Raw genomic sequence first — 14,209 nt, 5'->3', positions numbered from 1 at the left:
TCACCACTAAAGGAGAGCGTGACACACAACATGTATTTAATCGACAACTGAAGCGTATTATTGTGTTAACACTGTGATATTAGTTCCATCGTAACTGTCGAAAATAAACTTTACGACTATACAATCTGAGCGAATTGTCCAGGTATTGATAAATAACCGCGGAATACCATAATCAGCGACGGCACCCGTGTAATAAGCGTCATTTATCACGGATACGGCGAAATATTGCTACGATTCTATGCCAAACAGTACAAGGCTTCTAAAAACAACAAATAAATGATTGCAAGAACTTGAAGAGTATCGCTAAACAAAATCTTAAATCTCAGTTTAACACCGTGAATACTGTCTCACCTTTGGTATTAGATGTATGGCGCTTACTTCCACTGAAATTTCTACTAACACTTTCGTATTCCCACCCTTTTTGAAAGATGACACTTTCTTAATGCAAAGATGACATTTCTAATCAGAGGGTTGATTTATGCCAGGGGGAGATAGAAATTGGTGATCATGATAAACTTTTTCTTAGATTATTGAAGCACGTAGGACGTACCGACGTAATGAGAACAATGCTGGTCACTGCGAAAGTAAACCAAAATATTGCGTGAATGGGAGAGTGTAGACTTACAGTTTCTAAAGAGAATGCTGCTCCGAACTTCCTCACAAACGAGAATGTCTATTATATTCGCGTTTCTAGAGGTTATGAATCCCAAGTTAGTGGATTGTCAGTAACCTAAAGTCAATAATGCAGTTCATGCATTCTCTACACACACAAAGCCTTCCTCAGAATGGTGGTGACTGAGTGACAAGTGTTCTTCTAAACATAACTTTTGGTTGTATTATTATTCTTTTTGTTTTTGATGTGTTTCACATTTTGAACACCTTTTCAGTGACTGTATATTTTAGTAGTTACTATACTGAAGTTTCAGTTGTACGCCGAATTTCGGATACTAATAGTCGTTATGTAGTCTGACTATTGTTTACTATAACTTACTATATACTTTAACTGATCTCACGGTCAAAACGAACTGTGCTCATAAGCGCGTATGTTATACATAAGTTCTGCTCTGAATGGCCACACTACTGTCATTTTCCTTGTGACCAAGTCAAGATTTAACATCTCCGTGTTGTATTTAAGATATATCTCGTGTTGTTTTGAATTTTACTTCTGTGTAACGTGCATTTTTTTACATACTGTGCTACATAACCGAATATTTTTCTAGTTTAACTTATTTCTATAAATATATTAGTAGCTGTTCTACAGATATTTTATTTGATCGTGCGTGGAAACTGCGGGAGATGCCGTAGGAAAGTAAGTAGCAGGGTGCATTGTGGGAGCTGTAGGAAAGAATTTCACAGGGGTGCGATGTAGTGACCCTCAATTGGAACTGCAAAGTATGCAGTAAGACGAGATTTGGCAGCAAGAAACTAAGATCTGTGTCCTTCAGGCACATTTGGAAGAAATTAGGAGGGACCTAATGAGGTTGAAGGAAATCAGTAGTTGGGAAGTGGCAGTTGGTAGAAAGGCTAGCAAGTAGAGGATGCGGTCTGATAGTTGTGTCTACAGTAACAGCCTCCAGCTGCGAGTATTGGGGAGAGAGGAGCCTCAAGATGTTGGAGTAGGAAATGTGCAGCCAACTCTGGTTGTGAGTAGTAAGGTTAGGAGTAACACTTATGTCAAAGAGAAGAGAGTAATGTTGCTAACAAGGGAACCTCCCCATCGCACCCCCCTCAGATTTAGTTATAAGTTGGCACAGTGGATAGGCCTTGAAAAACTGAACACAGATCAATCGAGAAAACAGGAAGAAATTGTATGGAACTATGAAAAAAATAAGCAAAATATACAAACTGAGTAGTCCATGAGAAGATAGGCAACATCAAGGACAATGTGAGCTTAGGAGCGTCGTGGTCCTGTGGTTAGCGTGAGCAGCTGCGGAACGAAAGGTCCTTGGTTCAAGTCTTCCCTCGAGTGAAAAGTTTTAATTTTTTATTTTCAGACAATTATTATCTGTCCGTCCGTCCGTCCGATGCGATCACTTTTTTGGGAGTGATTATCACATCCACAAGAAAACCTAAATCGGGCAAGGTAGAAGAATCTTTTTACCCATTTGCCAAGTGTACAAGTTAGGTGGGTCGACAACATATTCCTGTCATGTGACGCACATGCCGTCACCAGTGTCGTATATAATATATCAGACGTGTTTTCCTGTGGAGGAATCGGTTGACCTATGACCTTGCGATCAAATGTTTTCGGTTCCCATTGGAGAGGCACGTCCTTTCGTCTACTAATCGCACGGTTTTGCGGTGCGGTCGAAAAACACAGACACTAAACTTATTACAGTGAACAGAGACGTCAATGAACGAACGGACAGATCATAACTTTGCGAAAATAAAGAAAATAAAATTTTCACTCGAGGGAAGACTTGAACCAAGGACCTCTCGTTCCGCAGCTGTTCACGCTAACCACGAGACCACGGCATTCCTAATCTAGTCTTGTCCTTGTATTGCTTATGTTGCACATGGACTACTCAGTTTGTATATTTTGCTTTTTTTTTTCTTAGTTCCACACAACTTCTTCCGGTTTTCTCGATTGATCTGTGTTCAGTTTTTCAAGGCCTATCCACTGTGCCAACTTATAACTAAATCTGAGGGGGGTGCGATGGGGATGTTCCCTTGTAAGTAGGAGCATGCCAGCAGCGTAGACCCTCAGTAACGGGAGAAGTTATGGAAAGAGTATCAGATCACCAGCATTTTCAAGCCGAGTACTTGGCTGAATTACGTGATTGATGGTTTTGTACCTTTTTGAGGAGCTTTTTCCACCTTCCCAACAAGATTGTGAAATGCTGTTTCACATGATTTGCGTTTCTGGTGTGCATATTGGTTTACATATAGAGGAACCTTTGTTAACCTCTTCTCCATAATGCATACGTTAACCAGTTTTTCTAACGTCTTTAAAAGAAATCAGGACAGACTGATTGGTCTCATAGCCATGGTAAGGTCAATTCTCCCTGGCTTCTGAATGAAAACACCGTTAACTACTCTTCAAACACTAGGAATGATTCCTGCTGCTAGGTTGACGCTAAACAGGAATCTAAATTCTATCCTGTTTGTTACAGTAAAGCTAGCAACATTCCATGTGGGCTTGGTGAATCGAATGGTTGAAAAGTTCTCACCGCCCACCGATTTTTTTTTTTTTTTTTTTTAAATCAGCACGTTTCCTGTCGGGTTACTAGTTTTCCCTTTGTTTGCCAGTAAACCGCTTCCTCTCAGGGGTCGACACTTGGTCTGCGTTATCTTCCAGAGTGCATTGAAGGAAGTGAGTCTTGATGAGAAGATCCAGTGTTTCACTTGCTGTTCTTGTATAGCCCCTCCCCGCTTAGGCAAAGCAATAGTCACTGCAGGGAGCTTTCCGTGAATAGTTTTACCGAGAGAGAGAGAGAGTGTGTGTGTACTCCCTCCAGCAGCATACGTTTAAAAAACTTAATGCATGCACTTATGTGATCCAGAATGCTCTAGACACGCGACTAATCCGATGGCCATATGTGTACAGATTCTGCAGAGAAACATGGGCCACTTAATTACATTTAGCTCATCAAATTATACATCCTACAGAAGGAATCATCACTCAACTTTATGACATATGTTGTGCATCAGTATGTGCAGATACATGTGAATATTGCGTGCCAGTTGTAGGCAGAGAACAATATTCTCATTTAAGCATCTTCATAGATCCTAATAATAATGCCATGTGACAATGGCCATTCGTCGGGAAGACCGTTCGCTGGATGCAAGTCTTTCTATTTGATGCCACTTCGGCGACTTGCGCGTAGATGGGGATGAGATGATGATGTTTAGGACACCACAACACCCAGTATCTGAGCGGAGAAAATTTCCGACCCAGCCGGGAATCGAACCCGCGACCTTAGGACTGACATTCTGTCGCGCTGACCACTCAGATACTGGGGACATAGATCCTAATGTATGTAAGAGTTTATAAAAAGCAAACAAAATGTGTAAGCGCTAAATGTGTTTTTTATTTCTTTGTAAAAGCCCTTGCATCACGATGGCAAAGTGGGCATCAGAAGGACCCTGTACATTACTGGCCATTAAAATTGCTACACCAAGAAGAAATGCAGATGATAAACGGGTATTCATTGGACAAATATATTATACTAGAACTGACATGTGATTATATTTTCATATTTTCACGCAGTTTGGGTCCATAGATCCTGAGAAATCAGTACCCAGAACAACCACCTCTGGCCGTAATAACGGCCTTGATACGCCTGGGCATTGAGTCAAACAGAGATTGGATGGCGTGAACAGGTACAGCTGCCCATTCAGCTTCAACACGATACCACAGTTCGTCACGAGTAGAGACTGGCGTATTGTGACGAGCCAGTAACTCGGCCACAATTGACCAGACGTTTTCAATTGGTGAGAGATCTGGAGAACGTGCTGGCCAGGGAAGCAGTCGAACGTTTTCTGTATCCAGAAAGGCCCATACAGGACCTGCAACATGCGGTTGTGCATTATCCTGCTGAAATGTAGGGTTTCACATGGATCGAATGAAGGGTAGAGCCACGGGTCGTAACACATCTGAAATGTGACGTCCACTGTTCAAAGTGCCGTCAATGCAAACAAGAGGTGACCGAGACGTGTAACCAATGGCACCCCATATCATCACGCCGGGTGATACGCCAGTATGGCGATGTCGAATACACGCTTCCAAACCGCAAGACCGCTACGGTCGCAGGTTCGAATCCTGCCTCGGGCATGGATGTTTGTGATGTCCTTAGGTTAGTTAGGTTTAACTAGTTCTAAGTTCTAGGGGACTAATGACCTCAGCAGTTGAGTCCCATAGTGCTCAGAGCCATTTGAACCACGCTTCCAATGTGCGTTCTTCGCGATGTCGCCAAACACGGATGCGATCATCATGATGCTGTAAACAGAACCTGGATTCATCCGAAAAAATGAGATATTGCCATTCGTGCACCCAGGTTCGTCGTTGAGTACACCATCGCAGGCACTCCTGTCTGTGATGCAGCGTCAAGGGTAACCGCAGCCATGGTCTCCGAGCTGATAGTCCATGCTGCTGCAAACGTCGTCGAACTGTTCGTGCAGATGGTTGTTGTCTTGCAAACGTCCCCATCTGTTGACTCAGGGATCGAGACGAGGCTGCACGATCCGTTACAGCCATGCGGATAAGATGCCTGTCATCTCGACTGCTAGTGATCTAGCACGGCGTTCCGTATTGCCCTCCTGAACCCACCGGTTCCATATTCTGCTAACAGTCATTGGATCTCGACCAACGCGAGCAGCAATGTCGCGATACGATAAACCGCAATCGCGATTGGCTACAATCCGACCTTTATCAAAGTCGGAAACGTGATGGTACGCATTTCTCCTCCTTACACGAGGCATCACAACAACGTTTCACTAGGCAACGCCGGTCAAGTGCTGTTTGTGTATGAGAAATCGGTTGGAAACTTCCCTCATGTCAGCACGTTGTAGGTGTCACCACCGGCGGCAACCTTGTGTGAATGCTCTGAAAAGCTAGTAATTAATTAGAATTAGTAATTAATTAGAATAATTAATGATAAAGAACTACGCTGCATGGCTGTGTAAAACATGCAGTTGCCTCGAGTTTAATAAACATGCTGTTGCCTCACGAGCAACAAGGGCCATTGAAAGCCCCCTCAACCATTCCCCTATACATCCGCACGCCAACGCGGCTGCAGAGAGACTGGCACACAGACAGGAAGTGCCGCTAGACCCCTGCAGCGGCCTTATCAGTCCCGATTGCGCAACCGCAACTTGATTTTCCAGCAACACGGGCCCGTGTTGCCCGGCTGCCTCGCTCAGCGGCTAAGTCCCACTCAAGGTCATGCGCCCAGCGCTGCCCAGCAGTGTACACTAAATACAAACAGCCATGCATATCACAGCATCTTCTTCCTGTCGGTTAAATTTCGCGTCTGTAGCACGTCATCTTCGTGGTGTAGCAATTTTAATGGCCGGTAGTGTAGTAACTGACTGTTCCTGCAGCACTGTACAGTACAGTACGACGCTGCAGTGGAAAATCAGGATCAAACAGGGAAATGTTTTTGTCTCGGCTTGTATGGGTGTTAGTGTCCCTTTTTCGGGTCAACAATATTTTAGGGCTCCAAAACAGTTGGTAAGGGCTAAAGTTAACCTTATTATCGCCTTCAAACAGCGCATTATGAATTTAGAACACATTTATCAAGTGCATCTAGCCATGACATTCAATTAGTTTATAACAAAATGTTTAATTTGATGAAACTACTCTCAGTACAGGTTGCTGGTTGTCCATAAAACAAGAATATTGAATGACAGACGATACAGACGAAACTTACAAGAGTTTCATTAATTTAATACACATTGTTCAAAAGAATTAGGGGAACACATGAATTAACAACCGGTTGTTAAATCCATTTTGGCACAGGTGGTATCTGTGGTCTTATTACATGGCTTGAGATCATCACTTCCAATGTACGCAACAATTAAAATAATTTGCCATCTACCGGCTGTGTCATTCATTACCTGTCAGGTGACCCCTCAGAAGGAAATGAGTTCCTGTGTCTCAGTGTTCTATACTGAGGCACACAGACGGCAGTTGTCATTTGTGGACATGTATTCAACAAAGCACATGCAATGCGACGTCTTAATGCAATGCAGGTTGCAGGGGCAGTCAGTTTGATTAAAAAAGAATAGATTTTCCCACGTGTTGCTACTGATGCCAATGTCTCTCCCTTTGTCATCCATATGTTATGGACACGCTACAAGGTGCGAGGTCAGTACAGAAGGTGACTTGGACAAGGTCGTTAACGCTTTACAACCCCTCGTGAATACCGATATCCGCTCAGCTGCGTTGCGGCGTCGCAGATACCCCCAGAGCACTGCAAGACGATCTTAAAAGGATCACTGGAGCCGCTATGTCTGATCAGTCTGTAATGAACAGGTTACGAGAAAGGACCATAGACATTATTTGTTCGAGTACCCCACTTGACACAATAACATCTTGCAGTTCGCCTTCAGTTCTGCCATTCCCATGTCAACTGGCAACTTCGTCACTGGTGAAATGTGTTGTACACAGATGAGTCCAGATATCGTGTGATGCAAGGCGATGGCCATGTTCATGTGCAGAGACCTGTGGTGAGCGATGCCTCCCAGATATTGCCCAGGAAATCAGCAGATATCCAAGGATCTGTGAAGTTATGAGGCGGCATCAGTGTTGACAGTCATGCAGATCTTGTCATTGTCTATGGTTGCTTGCTTCCATGCAATAAATCGAACAAATTCTGTTGGACCATGTGGTGGATGTTGCATTTAGTGGTGGCCGTGAATTGCTTCTAATGTCAGGGCCTATGTGGCAGGCATCAGCTGGCATGCCTTGAGAAGCCTGGACATTGAAGTAGAGGAGGGTCTCGACCTAAACCCTGTCATGCATCTGTGAGAATGGATACCACACAGTGACCTCTGTAGACTTATACGGAGCGTGTCATACAGGTATCAGGCAGCGATAAATGCTCATGGAGAGTATAAATGTTACTGAAGCTCTCAAAGTTCAATGAAAAGCACCCAGGATGAAGCGATGAATGATTGTGCCCACTTTCCTTTCGACACTTGGACATTTCTGTTCTTTCTATGTAAAACGATTGAGGATGTAATGACGTTTTGCTGTGTACTTAATTCGTGAAAGATTATAATTTAGAAACACATCCATTTCTCAATTATTGCTCAGTGGAGTATGGCAGACACCCAAACACATGTTCTCCTCATTGTTTTGAGCAGTATATACACTCCTGGAAATGGAAAAAAGAACACATTGACACCGGTGTGTCAGACCCACCATACTTGCTCCGGACACTGCGAGAGGGCTGTACAAGCAATGATCACACGCACGGCACAGCGGACACACCAGGAACCGCGGTGTTGGCCGTCGAATGGCGCTAGCTGCGCAGCATTTGTGCACCGCCGCCGTCAGTGTCAGCCAGTTTGCCGTGGCATACGGAGCTCCATCGCAGTCTTTAACACTGGTAGCATGCCGCGACAGCGTGGACGTGAACCGTATGTGCAGTTGACGGACTTTGAGCGAGGGCGTATAGTGGGCATGCGGGAGGCCGGGTGGACGTACCGCCGAATTGCTCAACACGTGGGGCGTGAGGTCTCCACAGTACATCGATGTTGTCGCCAGTGGTCGGCGGAAGGTGCACGTGCCCGTCGACCTGGGACCGGACCGCAGCGACGCACGGATGCACGCCAAGACCGTAGGATCCTACGCAGTGCCGTAGGGGACCGCACCGCCACTTCCCAGCAAATTAGGGACACTGTTGCTCCTGGGGTATCGGCGAGGACCATTCGCAACCGTCTCCATGAAGCTGGGCTACGGTCCCGCACACCGTTAGGCCGTCTTCCGCTCACGCCCCAACATCGTGCAGCCCGCCTCCAGTGGCGTCGCGACAGGCGTGAATGGAGGGACGAATGGAGACGTGTCGTCTTCAGCGATGAGAGTCGCTTCTGCCTTGGTGCCAATGATGGTCGTATGCGTGTTTGGCGCCGTGCAGGTGAGCGCCACAATCAGGACTGCATACGACCGAGGCACACAGGGCCAACACCCGGCATCATGGCGTGGGGAGCGATCTCCTACACTGGCCGTACACCACTGGTGATCGTCGAGGGGACACTGAATAGTGCACGGTACATCCAAACCGTCATCGAACCCATCGTTCTACCATTCCTAGACCGGCAAGGGAACTTGCTGTCCAACAGGACAATGCACGTCCGCATGTATCCCGTGCCACCCAACGTGCTCTAGAAGGTGTAAGTCAACTACCCTGGCCAGCAAGATCTCCGGATCTGTCCCCCATTGAGCATGTTTGGGACTGGATGAAGCGTCGTCTCACGCGGTCTGCACGTCCAGCACGAACGCTGGTCCAACTGAGGCGCCAGGTGGAAATGGCATGGCAAGCCGTTCCACGGGACTACATCCAGCATCTCTACGATCGTCTCCATGGGAGAATAGCAGCCTGCATTGCTGCGAAAGGTGGATATACACTGTACTAGTGCCAACATTGTGCATGCTCTGTTGCCTGTGTCTATGTGCCTGTGGTTCTGTCAGTGTGATCATGTGATGTATCTGACCCCAGGAATGTGTCAATAAAGTTTCCCCTTCCTGGGACAATGAATTCACGGTGTTCTTATTTCAATTTCCAGGAGTGTATACAGCAAAGGAAATGGGAAAGTACGTTAGTATTCTATTTACACCATGGACAAATTTACATACACATCAGCCACTCAGCCCGACAGGTGGAGGGTGCATAGACAGAACATTCACCAGTACGTGGTTGTAAAAATTGAAACAATGAACGAAAGCCTTAAACTTCATGATGGGAAAATTGAAATAAGTATTGAATCGAAAAGGCTGATGAAACTGAAAAATGCGTAAAAGTTAGATGTTATGGGAATCCAAAAGCGTCTTGCTCATGAAAAAGTTGAATGAAAGGATCAATCGGCATGAAGCTCTGGTGGACCATTTTCGCACATCTACTGGAAGAGTGTATATAAGCTGAATACTATATCAAAGTCAGTTTAATATGCAACAGCATGTCGACAAAATTTAAAGTCATCAGGTGCATAAGACCATGTGATGGAAATTTTGGTTGCTGATGTTAGGGAAACTGGAAAGAGATCAGTCTTTCAGAGAAAGGTTAAAACCTGTTATTGAATCTCTCCAATGACTCTGGAAGGAAAAGGAGAAGAAGAAGACGACGGCGACGACGATGATGATGATGACAACGATGACTAAGCCATTATCAATTTCATTAATTGTCACAGTAATGTTAAGGTAGGTAAAGTACATGGAGTCAGTAGGGGAACACCATATATATTGGGTACACGTCCTATATGTTTAACTAAGCAAACAAAACAGTTTGGTGTTAAAGAATGTGAAAGAAAATCAGGTTTACTGAATTAATATTCCTAAGAATCCCAAAATCCAAGAACTATTTATTGAAAGATCTAGAAATGTATGGCGAAATTTTACATTTGACTGACGTGCATAAGAAATGCAATGGAAGGCCAAGAAACCCAAGCAGTGTGAAATACAAAACATCAATTGAATCAGCATCAAATGCTAGAGATAGTTTGAGAGCTCTGCATACTGGCCCATAAAACATTCCTCCATAGATGTGTTATAGTATGAGGCTAGAACGACTTACTGCAGGTGGATCTCAGAGATATGAAGAAAATATATTTTAATGGTTATTGATATTTATTCCAAATTTGCCTGGGCAGTACTTGTGAGAACAAGAACAAGGATAGATGTAGCATGGGTGTTGGAATAATTACAGCAGTTTGGCATGGATGGTTGCCCAGACAACCTTCAACTCGATCATGACAGTGAATTTTATAAAGGTATTTCTAAATGATAATGGAGCCGTATGGAATACTTCTAGTCAATATACACCCATATGACAAATTACTGGGTCTTTTACCGCAGAAGAATTGCAGAGAAATTTTGAAGTGACATAAGACGTTAAGGGAACAAAACTTCAGTTAAGTGGCTTTATTTCCGTTCACCACACAACAGTTGGGTGAATGTCATGATTTGGTATATAACAGGGTGTGCAAACATCAAACCATGCAGTAGAAAAACATGATAGTTAGGAAGTTCATTAGAGACAGTGGCAGTATACTCGAAAAGATACCAGTAGAATTTCATATTATTTCATATAACTACTGTAAACGATGAACAAAACTTGAAAAACGAGTAGCTTCTGGTGACAAGGGGATTAATTAATCCATTGGACGAGGCGTACAAAGAAGTGAAAGTATGGCAGAACGTCACATTGCAGATTGAATTTTAACTGCAAAAGCTAGAGAAATAAGTTGGAGAAGAGACGTCGGTGTAGGGCAGTGTACTGCAGCATAGTGCAATCGATAAAACAATGCTCACCAAACCTAAATTGGGTTTGAGCGTAAATTTCCGACAAGCTATGGACACTACTTGTTGTACACTAAAGATGAAGAAGAAAAAACCTGTGGGATGTTTAAAAAATTACATTCAGACACCACTGTCAGCAGCTAAAAGTGTCCTGAAGCAAAAAGCAGGAGTGAGGAGAGGAAAAAGAAGAGGATCCCTATAAATGATCAGCGTTCTAATAATACCTAAGACGTCTGGTGGAATTGTTTCACTTCTAATTCCTGTGCTGGCGGGTTTTTCAGCGATTGTCGCTTTAGCTGGAGGGGCGGCAGCCATTGCCTGGAGAGTCAAAAATTTGAAAAGCACCCTTGAGAAGGTGAAAAGACACAACATGATGATAGAATCCGTGGCCACTGGAAAAATACTTCATTTAAAACCGCACAGTAAAAGGCTTGCGCTATTCATAAAAAACTCTTATTCGTACCACTCAACAGATGACTTAAAAACACTGACTTACTTCACTTCGTCAAAGAATTTATATCAGTCCAAAATCTGAGGAGTCTTTATGCAAAATACACTGCCCATGGCCGAGGAAATCTAAACAGTCTGGGACAGTGAATTTAGATGTCGCAGAAGGCCGTGGAACTCACTGGGTTGTTCGTTGTGCTAAAAAACCGTAGTAACATACACTGTTTTGAATATTCGAGAACAACAATCATGTGTTCTATCACTCTCAAAGCTACGAAAACTTCGATAGGTACTAATGTGGCCATTTTTGCCTAATGTTTCTCCTGACGAGTGCATGAAAACAAGCGCTACAGACGTCACTGCGTTAATTGAGATTTAGATGTGATGTGATACACTCTGACTTTAAAAGATCGGTCGTCACTTCTATGCGTGAACTACTTTCCACCAGTTGACTGAAGCAAGGGGAATTGGAGTACCGCAAGGATTGGTCTGTGGACTGGAGTCATATGACAAAATTCCTAATAACGTCTTGAGGTGTCAGGTATTTTTTTTTTTTTTTTTTTTCGCGGGGTGGAGCTCGGTAATCGGGGGTTCGCAGTTACTCTGTTCAGCCAATTGTAGTCCAAGGGTACAGTTTTATATTTTAGCGTTATCTCCTCGTCCTTTGTGGGACTTAGCGTATGAGTAGACTTATTTTCTCCCAATTAGGGCTATGGAGGGATTGGGGAACAACTTTGACATTTGTCTTACGTCTAAGGGAAACCTCTGAAAACTCTGGCTGCAACTGCTGCTGTTTGCCACCTGTTTTGTCATGTTTCAATGCTTGTGCATTTCATCTTCTGCTCATACTCGTAGAGTTCCCTTTGCTCGATGGTCGTCAGAATTCTTCCTACCCCAAAGGCTTCGTTGGTTTGCACTCTCTGGTTGGTCATCTCTGGATGCTTCTTGCATTCATCCAACTTATTCGGTCCGACAACTTCTGTCACCCTCTTGACGACCTTCTTTGGGTGGAGCTTTGGCTCATCTGCATGGGTCATCTGCGTCTGCATTCTGTGTTGTCTTTTTGTGTGATCATCTGTTTACTAAGGCGCTGTCGTATTCCTGTGATCACTGATTTGTGCCGCTCGTGACTCAGTCTGTGGCTGCTGATGGTAGATTTCCCACAGCAGGAGGCTAGAATCCTCCATCTCGGCGTGGAGCACCATCCTTAACCTAGTCTCTGACTCTTCCTGGGCGACATCGGCCATGGTGCGCGAGTCGCCTATTACTAAGGAGGTTGTTTTTGTCCTGCCTTCTGCCACTGTGGCAACTTATTCTTCAAGGCTAGCCGATGCTGACTATCTCCGCTCTGCGGTGCACGGTTTGCTTCCCATCTACCATTTTCACTAGTGGAGAGCGGCAAAATTAAATTTTATCGTTTAATTAAGTTCATGCAGAGAAACGTGTATATCCTTGAAAACGATGTGCTAGAGTTGATGGATTAATTTCGTCTTTTTTTTTTTAATGAAACTAAGGAATTTTCTAAGAGTCCTACTTACTTCACACTCTTTCTTCTGTATAGATGCATGTTAGATCGTCATGTTTGTAGCCATAAGTTAATTATGTATAATATTCTTACTATTGAGTACAAATGGCTTACTATTTATTGAATATGTCTTAAATATCGCTAACTGTATGTACAAGTTTATTACATGTTTCAGCAGTTTAATTCCGCAGGGAAGTGAAAGTTTAGTGATGTGGTGATTCCGCGCCATCAACATGATGTCATATGAATATTTGCATCCCTTCTCTTAGACCCCGCTGTCTAAATGGTTTTTTATTATACGAAGTTCGATTATTCTTGCTGTGCGCTGTGACATATTTCATCGCACTGTTTTGTATTTTAAGATGGTCGACCATTATCCAACTTATCACTCTCCTACAGCGATCTCTGTGTCTGGCTTCATCATAGTGGGAAAAATAATGGTAACAACGCACAGAAGCAGCTTCAGCAGGGAGTTGTGTTTCAATGTTATGGTTCAAATGGCTCTGAGCACTATGGTACTTAACATCTGAGGCCATCAGTCCCCTAGAACTTAGAACTACTTAAACCTAACTAACCTAAGGACATCACACACATCCATGCCCGAGGCAGGATTCGAACCTGCGACCGTAGCGGTCACGCAGCTCCAAACTGTAGCGCCTAGAACCGCTCGGCCACTCCGGCCGGCTGTTTCGATATTATCTTAACTGCAAACTAAACATGATCATTCCCACTCCTGATGCAACCTTTCTGATTTATCCTACCTCAGAACAATTAGTTTTGAGGCATAATGCAATCTAGCATTCCATCTTTATTTTCATGAGGTTTACAGAATAAAAAAATCACAGGACCTGCAGGCAGTGATGAAGGAGAGAGTCCTCTGCCGTCTCACCTCTGGTCAGCTCAGGCAGCAAGGCCGCAGTACTGCCGCGCTTGCGTCTCCGACGCCTCTTTTATCTTTATCGGCTGCTGCTGAGCTAGCCTGGTTCGACTTCTTCCTTAGCGTCGTGTCACTAGTTTACCGTGGCCTGAAAATGCTCGGCAGTCGCGCAGTTTGTCACGTGAGGCCCACCGCAGCAAGCGCACTTTAGCGCTTCTTCTTTGTCTTTGTCACATGAGCGACTTGCCTCTACCACATGAGCGACTGTCATGCTCGTCAGAGCATTTTACGTATCTGATCGTATGGTGGCAGCCTTTATCCTGGCACTGCAGGCGCTAGGGCTTACTGTCCAGATCGTGTGAAACCCAGCTCGCGCTATTCGTCCACGAGACTCAGAGGG

This window comes from Schistocerca cancellata, chromosome 2 (assembly GCF_023864275.1).
Source record: "Schistocerca cancellata isolate TAMUIC-IGC-003103 chromosome 2, iqSchCanc2.1, whole genome shotgun sequence".
Taxonomy (NCBI): domain Eukaryota; kingdom Metazoa; phylum Arthropoda; class Insecta; order Orthoptera; family Acrididae; genus Schistocerca; species Schistocerca cancellata.
The sequence above is the reverse complement of the archived record's forward strand: the minus strand, read 5'-3'. Positions refer to the sequence as shown.